Source organism: Orcinus orca, chromosome 10, assembly GCF_937001465.1.
Source record: "Orcinus orca chromosome 10, mOrcOrc1.1, whole genome shotgun sequence".
Lineage (NCBI taxonomy): Eukaryota > Metazoa > Chordata > Mammalia > Artiodactyla > Delphinidae > Orcinus > Orcinus orca.
In genome coordinates this window covers 104,967,612-104,979,758 of record NC_064568.1, presented here as the reverse complement: position 1 = coordinate 104,979,758, position 12,147 = coordinate 104,967,612, and positions in this window count along the sequence as shown.

Sequence of the window (12,147 nt, the reverse complement as noted above, 5' to 3'; positions counted from 1 at the left end):
CACACCAACACTCAGCAAGATTCATTTTGCTCAGTCTTTTAAAAACTACATGCTTCTAGACTCAGCCCACGAATAGAAGTTTATAGTCAAAGAAGCCTGATTTAAAGTACGTTCAGTGGAAAATCCTACCCAGAAAAGCCCCCTATGGTGAGGCACCCCCAGCCCCGAGGTACCGCGTGCTTCTTCCATGGGGCGATGGTTCTACAGCTACAAAGAGATACGTTCTGAGTCTGAAATAGCACATTTCTCCTTCGAACTGATGGAACGCCCCTTGGGCGGCTTTGGGAGCGGGGCTCAGGGTCTGCAGGAGCGAAGTGATTCAGGAGGGCTTCCGCTCGGCTTGTCAAACACACAAGGGGCTCGAGGGAGGCCCAGATTTGCGTCCTCAACCTCATCGGCCTCAGGAGGAGTTTTCCGCCTCGCACGAATTTTCTGGAAGCCCAGCGAGCCAGGCTCCGTGTCAGCGTGCACCTCGGTCCCAAGCCAAAGGACGCCCAGGCTGCCGGGGCATTCGTCCCGAGGAGCCGGCCCTGTGTCCTGCTTCCTGGGGAGGAAGCCCTGGTCGGTAGGTCCCTTCACCAGCCTGCGGTCCCACCGCCACACACACTGCTGCTCCGGAGGCGAAGGGGGAGACGTGACCAAGAAAATGAAAAGGCCTTGCTCGGGGGGAGAAGCAGTGAGGGGGCAGCGGACGGCTCGCTCGCTTCCTTTGCAGCTTCAACCGAGGCAGATCCCCAGGGTCCTGGGATCCCGCGGTAGGAAGAGGCATCTCCCGACTTGACAGGCCTTCATTCTGCTGTGCCCTGAACCTGCTTGGTAGCTGAGGACCACGAAGTATGTGTGGCTGCCACAGGCGAATCCAGGTGTGTGTGTGTGTGTGTGTGTGTGTGTGTGTGCGTGTGCGTGTGCGTGTGTGTGAGATACGTTTTTTTTTTTTTTTTTTTTTGCGGTACGCGGGCCTCTCACTGTTGTGGCCTCTCCCCTTGCGGAGCACAGGCTCCGGACGCACAGGCTCAGCGGCCATGGCTCACGGGCCCAGCCGCTCCGCAGCATGTGGGATCTTCCCAGACCGGGGCACGAACCCGCGTGCCCTGCATCAGCAGGCGGACTCTCAACCACTGCACGCGCCACCAGGGAAGCCCACGATTTTTTTAATGTTTCTGTTTTGCTGTCTTCGAAAAAAGCAAAGAGCCACATGCAGGCACCAAAAATGACTGTCAGTCCACGAACGAGCGCGCGGCGGGGCAGGCTAACCAGCTACGAGCCTTCTCGCGGCGGCCCGACCTGCGCCCCGAGCGCCCTGCCCACGAGAAGGGCCTGCTGGGAACTCCCACCGGCGAGATGCCGGCTGCTTGTGCCCCCGGCTCCCCGGCCAGCCTCAGGGCCGTGAGCCCAAGAGGATGGGGACGAGGCGGGGCCTGCACTTAGGGCCCCGCCTGAACGTGACCCAAGGCTTCTGAGTAAAAACTATGTGTGTTATGAATTCTACACGAGCCGCTATGCCAAGGAAACTTGTCAAGAGTTAGTCCTTCATAAAAGCCCTTTTTGAAATTCACAGGAAAGAGGGAAAGCCCTATTTTCCCTTTCGTTTCTGAAGGACGAGAGTTCCGTGGTCTGGAAGCTTCCTCCCGAAGCCCGCGGAAGTGACAGCAGGAGCGAGCGTTCCCAGGAGATGGACGGGGCTAGAGCAACCCGCAGCCGAGGGAAAACAATGAGCTTTATGTTCTTCCAGAACAAATTACACACTTTCCCCGGCTCATAAAAGCTTTTTATGCAACCTCGCTCGGGCAGTGCCCGGGCACGGAGCGCCTGCTGGGAGGTAACCGCAGCCCCGGGGTGCCAGATGCCCTTGGAGGCGGTTCACCCAGCTCCCGGCACCCAGGGGCGTCTCCACCTGCCGGGGCCACCGGGCTTGTCCCCGCTGCGAATCCAGCCTTCGCGCCCGCGGGGGGCGCATCGGGGCCGTGGACGGAGGGAAGGACAGATGGCCGGGCACCCCCACACCTGGGACACGGTGAGGGCTGCCCGAGCGGGCCAGGGACCCAGGAGATGCTTCCTGAATGGTCGTGACCCACGCGTGCCTCCGCAGTCATGATCGTCTAGGCCACCACACCCACGTCCTTGCCACCGCTGATACCAAAGCACGTCCTGGGACTTAGAAGTGAAAATTCAGAATGTGCGCCCTGAAAATCTTCGGCAGAAGCCCCCCTTCTCTTGGGAGGCGTTCGATTAGTGACTCCATCCTCCTCTCGGTCCAGGCAGCCGTGCTCCCCACCAACACCCGGGCCACCCCACGAGGCAGACAGTCCCCCAGCAGAGCCCCTGCACTGGGCAGAGTGGAGGAGGCAAGGAAGGACCGGCGGAGGAGGGCAGTGAGCCCTCATTGAGAATCATTGAGAATGCCCTGAACCAGCCAGCGTCCGGGAAAGACGGACTCGTGGACGCAGAGGTGAGGGAGAGCCTCACGGAATTCCAGGAATCCTCCCAGACGGTTATGAACACCTGCGTTATTTAATTTCATGGTTACTCATGTTAATATAGCAATACTATTAATTATCATAAAATACTAATCACCATATTAAAATCATTATTTGAATTAACTAACCTGGCCACCCATGGCCCCACCCAGGGCTGGATTTTTAGGTAGGTGACATGTCCGACTCCTCAGCTGCCCAGATGGCTGGATCGGGGGGATCCCCAGGGAGCAACCCCTGCCAGGGTAAAGGGCCCCCACTGGGTCATTCCCTGGTGCCCCAGGTCTGCCCCGAATTCAGAAAGCAGTGCGGCATCGGGCGAGAGGAGGACGGCAACGTGCCCCTCAGATGCCCCCGGACAGCCCGGCGCGGTGAGCACTGGCCCCCAGGCAAATACTTGGCAGCGGGTGCCTGGGGATGGAGGGGTTTGGGGAGCACACTCACCCCTCCTCTAACACAAGTCGGCCTGGACCGGCCCACAGGCTCCCACTCGCCACACTCCTCCCCCACGACGCAGGAACAGCCGGCTTTAGGGGCGGCTTTAAGGAGGGGCTGCCGTGTTCTCAAAGCCGGTCCAGGAGAAGGGGAGCAGAAGAGCAGGAGGCAGCGCTGCGCGGCACGGCGCACACTTTGAACCTGTCCGGCCGCGACTGCCTCTCGCAGGTACTCTTGGATTTGCAGGTGGAAGGAGCAAAGTAGAAAGCAAGGGGATTCCAGCTCACTTACGGCTTTTCTGCCCACCCTACGGAGACAGACCCACCAAAACAGACCCCAGTGTGACTTGAAATTCAGTGGCTGATTCTCCCTAACGAGGGGACTACTGGCTTCCGCAACCCTTGGGGAGGCCCTTGACCCGCAAATATTCAGCCTTAAACCCAGACTCAGCCGGGCGGTGAGTCCTGCCTGCAGTCTCCCCGCCTGCCGCGCGATGGCGCCAGAGCTCCACCCGGCCCCGCGGCCGCGTCAGGAACGTCGGAAGCCCCGCCGGGAAAGCGTCCCTCTGCAGCCAGGAAGGGGTTAAGACCCTTGGGTTGCCAGCTTCCAAACTGAGTTTATGGAGCTACGAGAGAACACTTGGCATCAATACACAAAACCCCGTAACAACTAAATTTGCAAAAAAATAAACACAAAATATGGACCCTACCTTTAATTCTTAACTCCAGCTCTAGCATCAGTTATTGCACTGGGTGTGTCTGAAACAAGCTGGTCCTGGACTTTTTAATGACCTCTCTTCCCTGAATGCTGGAAGGGCAGCAGAACTGTACTGGCTGTCTTGCGGCAAACTTCCAGGTCCTCAGCCTCTGCTGTCCTCAGAACCTCTCTTCTGTCTTAGGCTGACATCACACAAGAACCTGGGTTCTTCTTCCCGGGAAACAGCTCTGGGGGAGGCTCAACAGCCCGCCTGCCCGGAGCCAGGCGTCCGTCCCCCCAACCCCCCCAAACCCTGCTCTCCCTGGGAAGCCAGAGCCCTTTGCCCTGGAGCCTCCCAGGCAGGGACACACACACACACACACACACACACACACACACACACACCCCAGCCCAGGAGCGGTCAGTCCTCCCCTTAGCATCCCCTTTCCCACAGGCCCCCCACAAGCTCAGAGATTAGATTCAGGCAGAACCAGCGGGAAATCAATACCCCCAAGCTTTTCTCCGCAGCCCCCACTTGTCTTCGCGTTAACTTGCAGCCCCTTCATTTCAGGAATCAGCAAACGTTATATAAACGATTTAGCGCTTTAAAGGTGAGATAACATCGGAGCAGAGGGAGATAAAGGGCTTTACTGAAACTCAATGCCCATGGTGCTGCGAGCAGCTGAGGCTCCTTCCCGCCTTCCCAGGGCGTTGGGCCCCTTGTTTATCTCTTCCTCTCACCAAATTACTTCGGGCCATTTACACCTCTCACGACACCCACTTCCCCCTCTTCCCACACCCCCCGGGGAGGCCCTCTGCCTGCCCCATACTTGTTCCCCAGGGAATTTCCAGGCCCGGCCGCCAGCAGCTTCCGGAGAAGCTCCTCTTGATGTGATTATATTGATCTGAAATCGCAAACAGTGCTTTTCTAGATTCCATTTTCCCACTTCCTAATTTAAAGCCTGTATCGTCAGACATCAAAGAAAGGTTTAGATGGAAGGAAGCGTCACCCGCTACCCTAACCACCATTTCCATTGTGCATTTTCTTTGACATTCCTTGTCCGGAGGAACCATCCGTGGCTTCGCCATTTCATATCTGCACGGCGCTCCTAACTATGATGTGTCGTGACCCTGTTAAGCTGATGTTCTCATCCACGGGCATCTAGTTTCCTTCCGAAGGTTTTGCTTCAGAGTTTGCATGGTTAAAAACCTCACTCGTGTTTAAACCCAACTCACACTGCAGTGGACTGTGTCATTTATGGATACTTACACTTGAATATCTACTGCAATATATAAAGGGCTTTCCCCCTAGATTTCGTAGCTCTGTTTCCTCTAAAGCTCAGCGAGATGGCTCACACACACTCCCATCACCAGCACTGACGTGCAGACCCCTCTGCTGTGACAGTCCTCTGAGAGGCAGCCGGTCGGGCTCTTCATTTGCAGAATCACACTTGAACACACAACTCCCGTCAGCGTGTGCTGGTTGGAGCTGAAACCTGAAAGTCCAGTGGCCTTAATTGGAAGCTCAGAGACCCAACCCGCTCTTTCATTTCCTATTTATAATCACCGTTCTTTCATATCCTATATTTATAGTTGACTTTCTCAAAGGCATTCCAAAGGTTTTCCATTGAGATCATTTTATAAAACTCTCTTTTAAGTTAAAAGAGACATATTATTCTCTCCTTTAAAAACAAAGTAAACCGAGGCACGGCTCAGCACTGGTGCTGGCCACCTGCCTGCCCGCCTGGAGCTGCTGGGGCTCGAGGCACGTGGCCGGTGATCTGCTGGCCCCGCCAACAGGGTCCCCTGGGCTCCCCTCTGCGGCCGATGCCTCAACTTGAAGAGGGGAAGGTTCACTCCTCCGTCAGATGTTGCTTGCAGGGCTCAGCCATTCGTTCCACTGAAGTAATTGGGAGAAGCTCCTTCTTTCCACAGGCCTGCACTTCATCATGTGTCTTATTTTGGCGCCTTCCATGGTGCACACCGAATGCGGGCAGAAATTGGACCAGGCAGACGTTTAACTCCACACTGAGATGGAAACTATTCGCAGAGAACACCCACACTCGATGCAGGGGAGGGTGCGGGACCCACAGACACAGCGCCTGGGGGTGACCCCTGCCCAGTGCCTGCTCTAGGTGGACCCCGTCCGCCAGGTGGGCTGCAGGCCCCTGCCCCGCAGCAGGTGGCACGACCTTTCACCCGGCAGAAAGGCCCCAGAAGGTTCCCGACTTTGGTACAAACACCGCCTTCTGCCGGGCGTAAGTATTTGCTCTGAGCCCGTGTGTGGCTGGGTGGCTGGGTGACTGGGTGACTCCCGACAAGAGCCTGGGTTCTTGCTGCACTCAGCTCCCCAGACACTCAGTTCCAGGATGTCAGCTGCCAGGGCTCTGATCTTGCTGCCTCAGACCGGACCTGCCGTAGGAGGGCGCAAGGGGGAGCCCTTCCATCACCACTGCCCCCCAGATCCCTGACCCTCCCCAGGGCACAGAGGAAAATGGATGCTATAGAAGCAAGTTGCACTGAAGTGTTAGAGTTCATGTATCTTTTAAAAAAGAAAAAAGAGGAGGCATCCTTGAACAAAAATACCCTACGCCCTCCCGAAAAGAAAAAAAGTCCAGCCAGCGCACAGAGGGCCCACCCCGCGTCTCGGGCTCAGACTGAGTCACATAACCACAGTCATTCTGCTTTTTAACAGAAGGTGATATCCACGAAAGACCCATCAAACCTCTTCTTCAAAATGTTGGTCCCCGGTTTGATTTCTTTTCTGAGCTCACCTCCATTCTCTCCTGCCATTCCCCCACCCCAGCTAATCTTCAATTTTAAATATAATATAAAATGGCCAGAAGTGGGGCACAGTGGAGGAGGATGAATTGGATCTACCAAGACATATATTCGAGTGAACTGTTCACAATTCAAACTTTTCCTAAAAGACAAAGAACAAATCGCGCACCCACCCCCATCTTTCTCCGCCTAATGTAGACACTTGCAATAGTTGTTTGTCCGGTGGATAAAACTGAAAGTTATGCAGATATTGGAAAACCAGATCCAGACACATCAGAGAAATTTGTTTTTCAAGGGACATGACCAAGAACTTCGAATCCAGCACTTGACCTGTATTTAACATGACTCTGACCTGCCAGGGGATGCTTTCTGGTTACCTACTTAGAAACTGTTTGGCGGCGAGTAACACAGCTCTTTCATGAGATCCACAACGGGCTGTCAACACCATCTGATAACTGAACCTCCCTGAAATCAGCAAAGGTACAGCGATATCATCAGGAAAGCTGACATACCAACAGTGAGAGGAGGAAAAAGAGAGTGAGGAAAACTCGATCGCTTCATTTAGTGCATAATCGAGGAAAACTCAAACTGCCAAACTAAGGAGAAATATGAAACACAGATTTTTCGAAATTCATTTAAAAGTAAAAGGAAGTGTGATTGCAACGCACTAGCCCTCTCTTAAAATATCCAAAGACAAGCTAACGTGGAACAGGCATCACAACCTAGGTGGGTCTGAGCCCAGTCCAGAAGGAACAGTGATGCTTACTAGAAAACGAACCCACTTCCCGCAGACAGTGGACACCGTGACTGGTACTAGAGAAAATGTGCGGCTGTATTCGCCTTGATGCGAGGAGGGTGGGCCCGTTTGTTTTCCTATTATGTAAAACCCCTGTCAGGCTCCTGCCAAAACGTTTTCCCGGTGACATGTCTGCCTGCCTTTGGACGGGTTCCTTACGAAAACAAATACACCAACCAAATCATCTTTGATAGCAAGGACTCATAACGGCAAACAATGAAAACTACTACGGGGTGCTTCTTAGGAAGGCAGCAGGTACCAGGCGGAATTACCACGCAAAGCAGGGCAGCTCCTCCTGGCTAACCGGGCGGCTCCCAGGAGGCAGCAGCTGTGAGCGACTGGCTCTTTCTTGGCGAGTAACTGATCTCCCCGCTTTGGGCAGCGAGTGGTCCTCTCCCTAATGAGTCACGGTGCGTATATATGTTGTCTGCTTTAGAGCAGAGATAAGTATAAAAACAACCTACTATTACAAGCGCACACTCCAATAAAAAGAGAATGTCTCCTAAGACGATACTGGCACCTTATAAAAGTGTAATTTAACCTTATCTAATCTGGAGCCTGTTTCATCACAGGGATGGCCAATAACGTAAACCTTTGTGAGAAAGGGCGCAGGAGAGGCCCAGGCCGGTGGGTGGGCAGTGGCAGCCTCTCCTGGGAGGCGGCCGCTGCCGCTGCGAGGCCGTCGGTGCAGACTGGGTCGCCCGGGAAGGTAGGTGAGAAAATGATGGATGAGTCGGGTACAGCGAAGCAAAAATGGCCGAGAGAAGCGTTTCCTCTTCCCATCTGTTCAGGAAGGACGTCAGCAAGACAGACTAAACACAGGCCCCGGTGCGGGATTTCGCGTGTGCCTGTGTGGACAGCACAGCCCGGCCTCTGAAAGGACCTTCCTCCGCACGCAGCGGGGACAGGCAGGGGGGCCAGACGCCCACGCTGGCTGCTCCTGAAGAGAAGCAGGGACAGTCCCAGGCTGTCGCCACAGCGGGCCGGCGGGGGCCGGGGTCCCCGGGGAGTCTGGCCCAAGGTGCCTACCGCCTACTGTGGCCGCCAGCAGAGGGGACGCACCCGCCAGGGCCAGGACTCCAGGCTCTTTCTGGGAAGATAGAGGAATTCCTGGCCTGGGGGGCCCCTGGGTGGGGTCCAGCACACCTCGCTGCCCTGCTCCCCGGGAGAGCAGAGCCCCTGCTCTGGAAAGGGTCCGCCCCCGCCCCGCAGGCCTGGCTGAAGTGGTGGTGCCTCCTCTGGCTCCGCCCCTGGCTCTTCCTACCGCACTACTGGCCTTTGGGTCAATCTTCCAGGCCCAGACCGAGTCCCAGGTGGGCAGAGGAAGGACTCTTTCCCGCAAAGGGAAAAGCCCTGCCCCTCTGTTCATCCTCGCTCCCACCCACCTCTCGCCTTCCCCACCCCAACCTGATTCGACCAACGGCCTCCTTGCCTTGGACACCGGGGCGGGTGGGACTGAGGCTTACGAGCCAGGGTGACGCGCTGGGTGGGGGTTGGGTATCGTCCACTTTCAGCAGTGGGTGGTCTGAGCCTCAGTGTCCGTCTCTGTGGCATGACAGCCAGGCAGTGCCCCCCCCCCCCACGGGCTCCTGGAGGTCAGTCAGGCTTGAAACCTGACATCCGCTGCCCTGTCTCTCCCCCTCCCCTCCCCCTCCCCCCCTCCCCAGTCTCGTGAGGGCAGAGCTAAGTGCCGATATTTCCAGCAGGGTCCTGAGCTCTCCTGGCCTGCAAGGCCCTGCCTGGCTGGTCTCCCTGAGCCTATAAGGACAGGCCATGAAGGTGGGCGGGTGTTAAAGCTCAGGTCATCCTTCCTTCGCTTGTTTCCAGGAGAATCGTCCTGGGGGCAACGGGATGGAAGGGAAATCCAGGAGAGGAGCCCGGCTCACACTCAGGGGCGAACGCGCCAGCAGGGCCTCTAGTACAGCGTCTCTAGAGCACGGGCGTGGCTCCGCCAGCCAGCACAAGTGTATTTGCACACACAGCAGACTCGGGCACTGAGGAGGACGGACATCCTCCCCGTAGTCACCAGTGTTTACCTCCTGCCCAGGGCGACGCATCCCGCTGCTGGGATAATGCTGAACAAGGAAACCGCTATCCATTTGTCGGTTAAATGGATTAGTCCCCGTACCATGATCTGAAATACACATTTGAACATCTGACATTGAGATCAGACTTACCACTGACAAGCTTTAATAGTTTAACGTTTTCTTCTCTTGGCACATAAACGATGTACCTTATCATAAAGGGCATCTTAGGGGCAAGGACACAGCAGAGTAAAATCGTGAGGGATGGTGTGTGACCTCGGGCAAGTCCCTCACTCTCTCTAAGCCCAGCTTCCTCCTGTGTAAGATGCACATGACAGCGTCCACGCCAGGGTTAAATGAAAGGATTACTCTCAACGCTGGGCAGGACGACCAGTGAAGTCACTGCCGTCTGAGGGCCTGCGGTGAAGACCCGAGAGCTGTCCCACCAACAAGCTCACCTTCACCAGGGTCCGCGCGCTGCCCCGAGCACGGGTCTGTGTGAAGAGGCCAGCTCTGGGGCATGGAGAGATGTTCTCATTCGGCTGGGGTCTCTGTGACCCCAACCAAAGGGGACCTCGGGAAAAGTAAGCTCCGGGTTTGTTTGTCTCGCGCCCTTAATTTAGAGTTTAACCCAACTCCACTATTGGCCTTAAAAAATATGGGAGCGACCACAGTGAACGCTACGCACGTGGCTCCTTCCCTTTCATACATTTATTCCTACTTATTCTGAGGAAATTTGCCTCCCTATTCGCCATAGCTTATCTTTTCTTATATCTTCGTTTCCAAACTAAATAGCGCTGACCCGAGCACACCCTGCTCCCGCGCCAGCGGCTCGCGGTGCTGCCGACGATGCTCCGCGGAGGTCAGTCTGGTGCGTCGCGCGTCGTGCGGCGCTTGGAATGGAGACGCGCGTGGTGGGGATGAGGACCGATCCGCAGCCGCCAGCCCCGCCTCCCCCGCCCCGTTCTCCAAACCGGTTCTTTGGAGGTTCCGTTTTTCATAATTAAGACTAAGGAGCGGTTAAAAAACAGAAGTACTTTTTCCTGGAAACCAGCGTCTTAATTTGCAGCTTTTATTGGCAAACCTGGCTGCCAGTAAATACAGTCCTTGGCATCTCCCAGAATGTAATTTACTTGAGGAGGAGGCCCTGCTTTTTCTGTAACATGCACATCAATTAAAGGGGCCGCTAGGAAGGAATGTGGCCGGTGACTGCAAGCCTCCTAGGTCACCTAGGGTCCCGGGAACAAAAGCGCCCAGGCCCGTGCCTGGGTGTCCGAGCCGGTGCCTCCAAGGGGCCTCCCGACCGGACTCTTCCCTCCGGGGAGCTGGCTAGGTTGCAGGGTGCGAAAGCCAGGAGCCAGGCGGGGCCCTCCGGCGGCGAGGCCTCCCCCGGGTCCCCTTCCTCAGAGCCCCCTCCCGGGCGCCGCTCGGAGGGGCTGGACCGGCCGGAGGTGGGGCGTCGGGTCGCACACAGGAGGCCGCAGACGGCAGGGGGCGCTCGGGGCGCGTGCAGGGCCGGCCGGGGCCGGAGCCCACCGCGGTGCTCGGGTTGGCCGGGGACCTGCGCCCCGGAGCCCAGAGTTCCAGCCTCGGGGGTGGCCCTGCGGCTCCCCTGCTTCCCCTCCCGGCGCTCACGGGGGCGAGGCGAGAAGCCTGCGGGGGCCACCGGGACGCGCTCCCAGGTGCAGAGGCACGCGAGGACCCGGGAGGCAGGCGGGACGGAGCCAGGTGCCGGCGGTCCCGGCCGAGGGCCCCGCGGCCGCCCCAGGGCCTGGGGGGAAGGCCAGCCGCGCCCTACGCGCACGGACTGGGCGGGCGGCGCGTCCCAGGGCCTGGGGCGTCCGAGCTCAGGCTCCTCAGGCCGCTTCTGGGCGGGAGGGGGCGCAGCCCCGCGCGTGGGGCCCCAGTGCTGGGCTAGAGAGCCGGAAGCCCGCCGCCCGCGGGACCAGGCCCCGCCGGGGCAAGGTGCGGCCGACCCCTCCCCGCCCGTGGGGCCGGCCTGTCTGCGGGTCTGTCCGCTCACCAAGGCCTTTCCTCCGACACCCGGAGCCCACGCGTGGATGCAGAAGGCGCCCTCGCGCCGCATTCGGTGATGCCCGCACCGCGCACCCCGGGGCCCCGCGGGTCGTCGGCCGCGCCCGGGATGAGTCCCCGTCGCGGAAGATGGAGTGGCGGGGCCTCTCCCCTTCCAGGCCAGGCTGCGCCCCAGTCTAATGGGGACCCGGATGGGAAGAAACCGAGGCGCGCGAGTAGTCCTTTATGTTAATCCACCCTTACCAAATTTTATTTTTGTCCTTGATGGGTAACGACAGGGGACAGTTCGCATCTGCATCTAACTCTTCCTGGACAAAGGAAGCCCCAGTCATGCGTAGCCAGGCACCGAGGTTGAAGCTTCCCGCGAGTCCTGTGGCCCTTTCTTGGTACTCAGCTCGCGCTGGGTCCCAGAAATGCTCTGGGAGACCGGGCTTTCCTGCAGAAGGGCGACAGGTGGTCCGACCCGGGGGAACCCCGAGCAGGTGTTGGCACACTCCCTCCCGTGAGAGTAATTAGTGGGACGTCCCGTCGTGGGGACTTGGGGGGCATTAAATTACCCCATCCTATAAGCTTCCTGTGGAGGCTGCCCTCGGGAGGGCAACTGTGCAATTCGTTCAATCATGGACATCACTTTGTCTTTAAAACAATCAAAAAGCAAACGCTCTTTTCATTTATCGTAGAAATTATTTTTCTCCTAAGGAGGGGGCTGAATCAGGAAGACTGCATTAACAGAAGCTGTACTCAGAAACCCCCCAACTAAGAGAAAAGTCGATCTGCCCGGAGTCTTGGCCACTAAGACGTGGGGTCCTTGTCCCTCCCTCCGCGGATGAACAGCACTTCCTGCCCGGCGGAGGGTTTGATAACGAAAAACGGCCACTGACACCCGCGTATCGTCTCCCACCCTGGG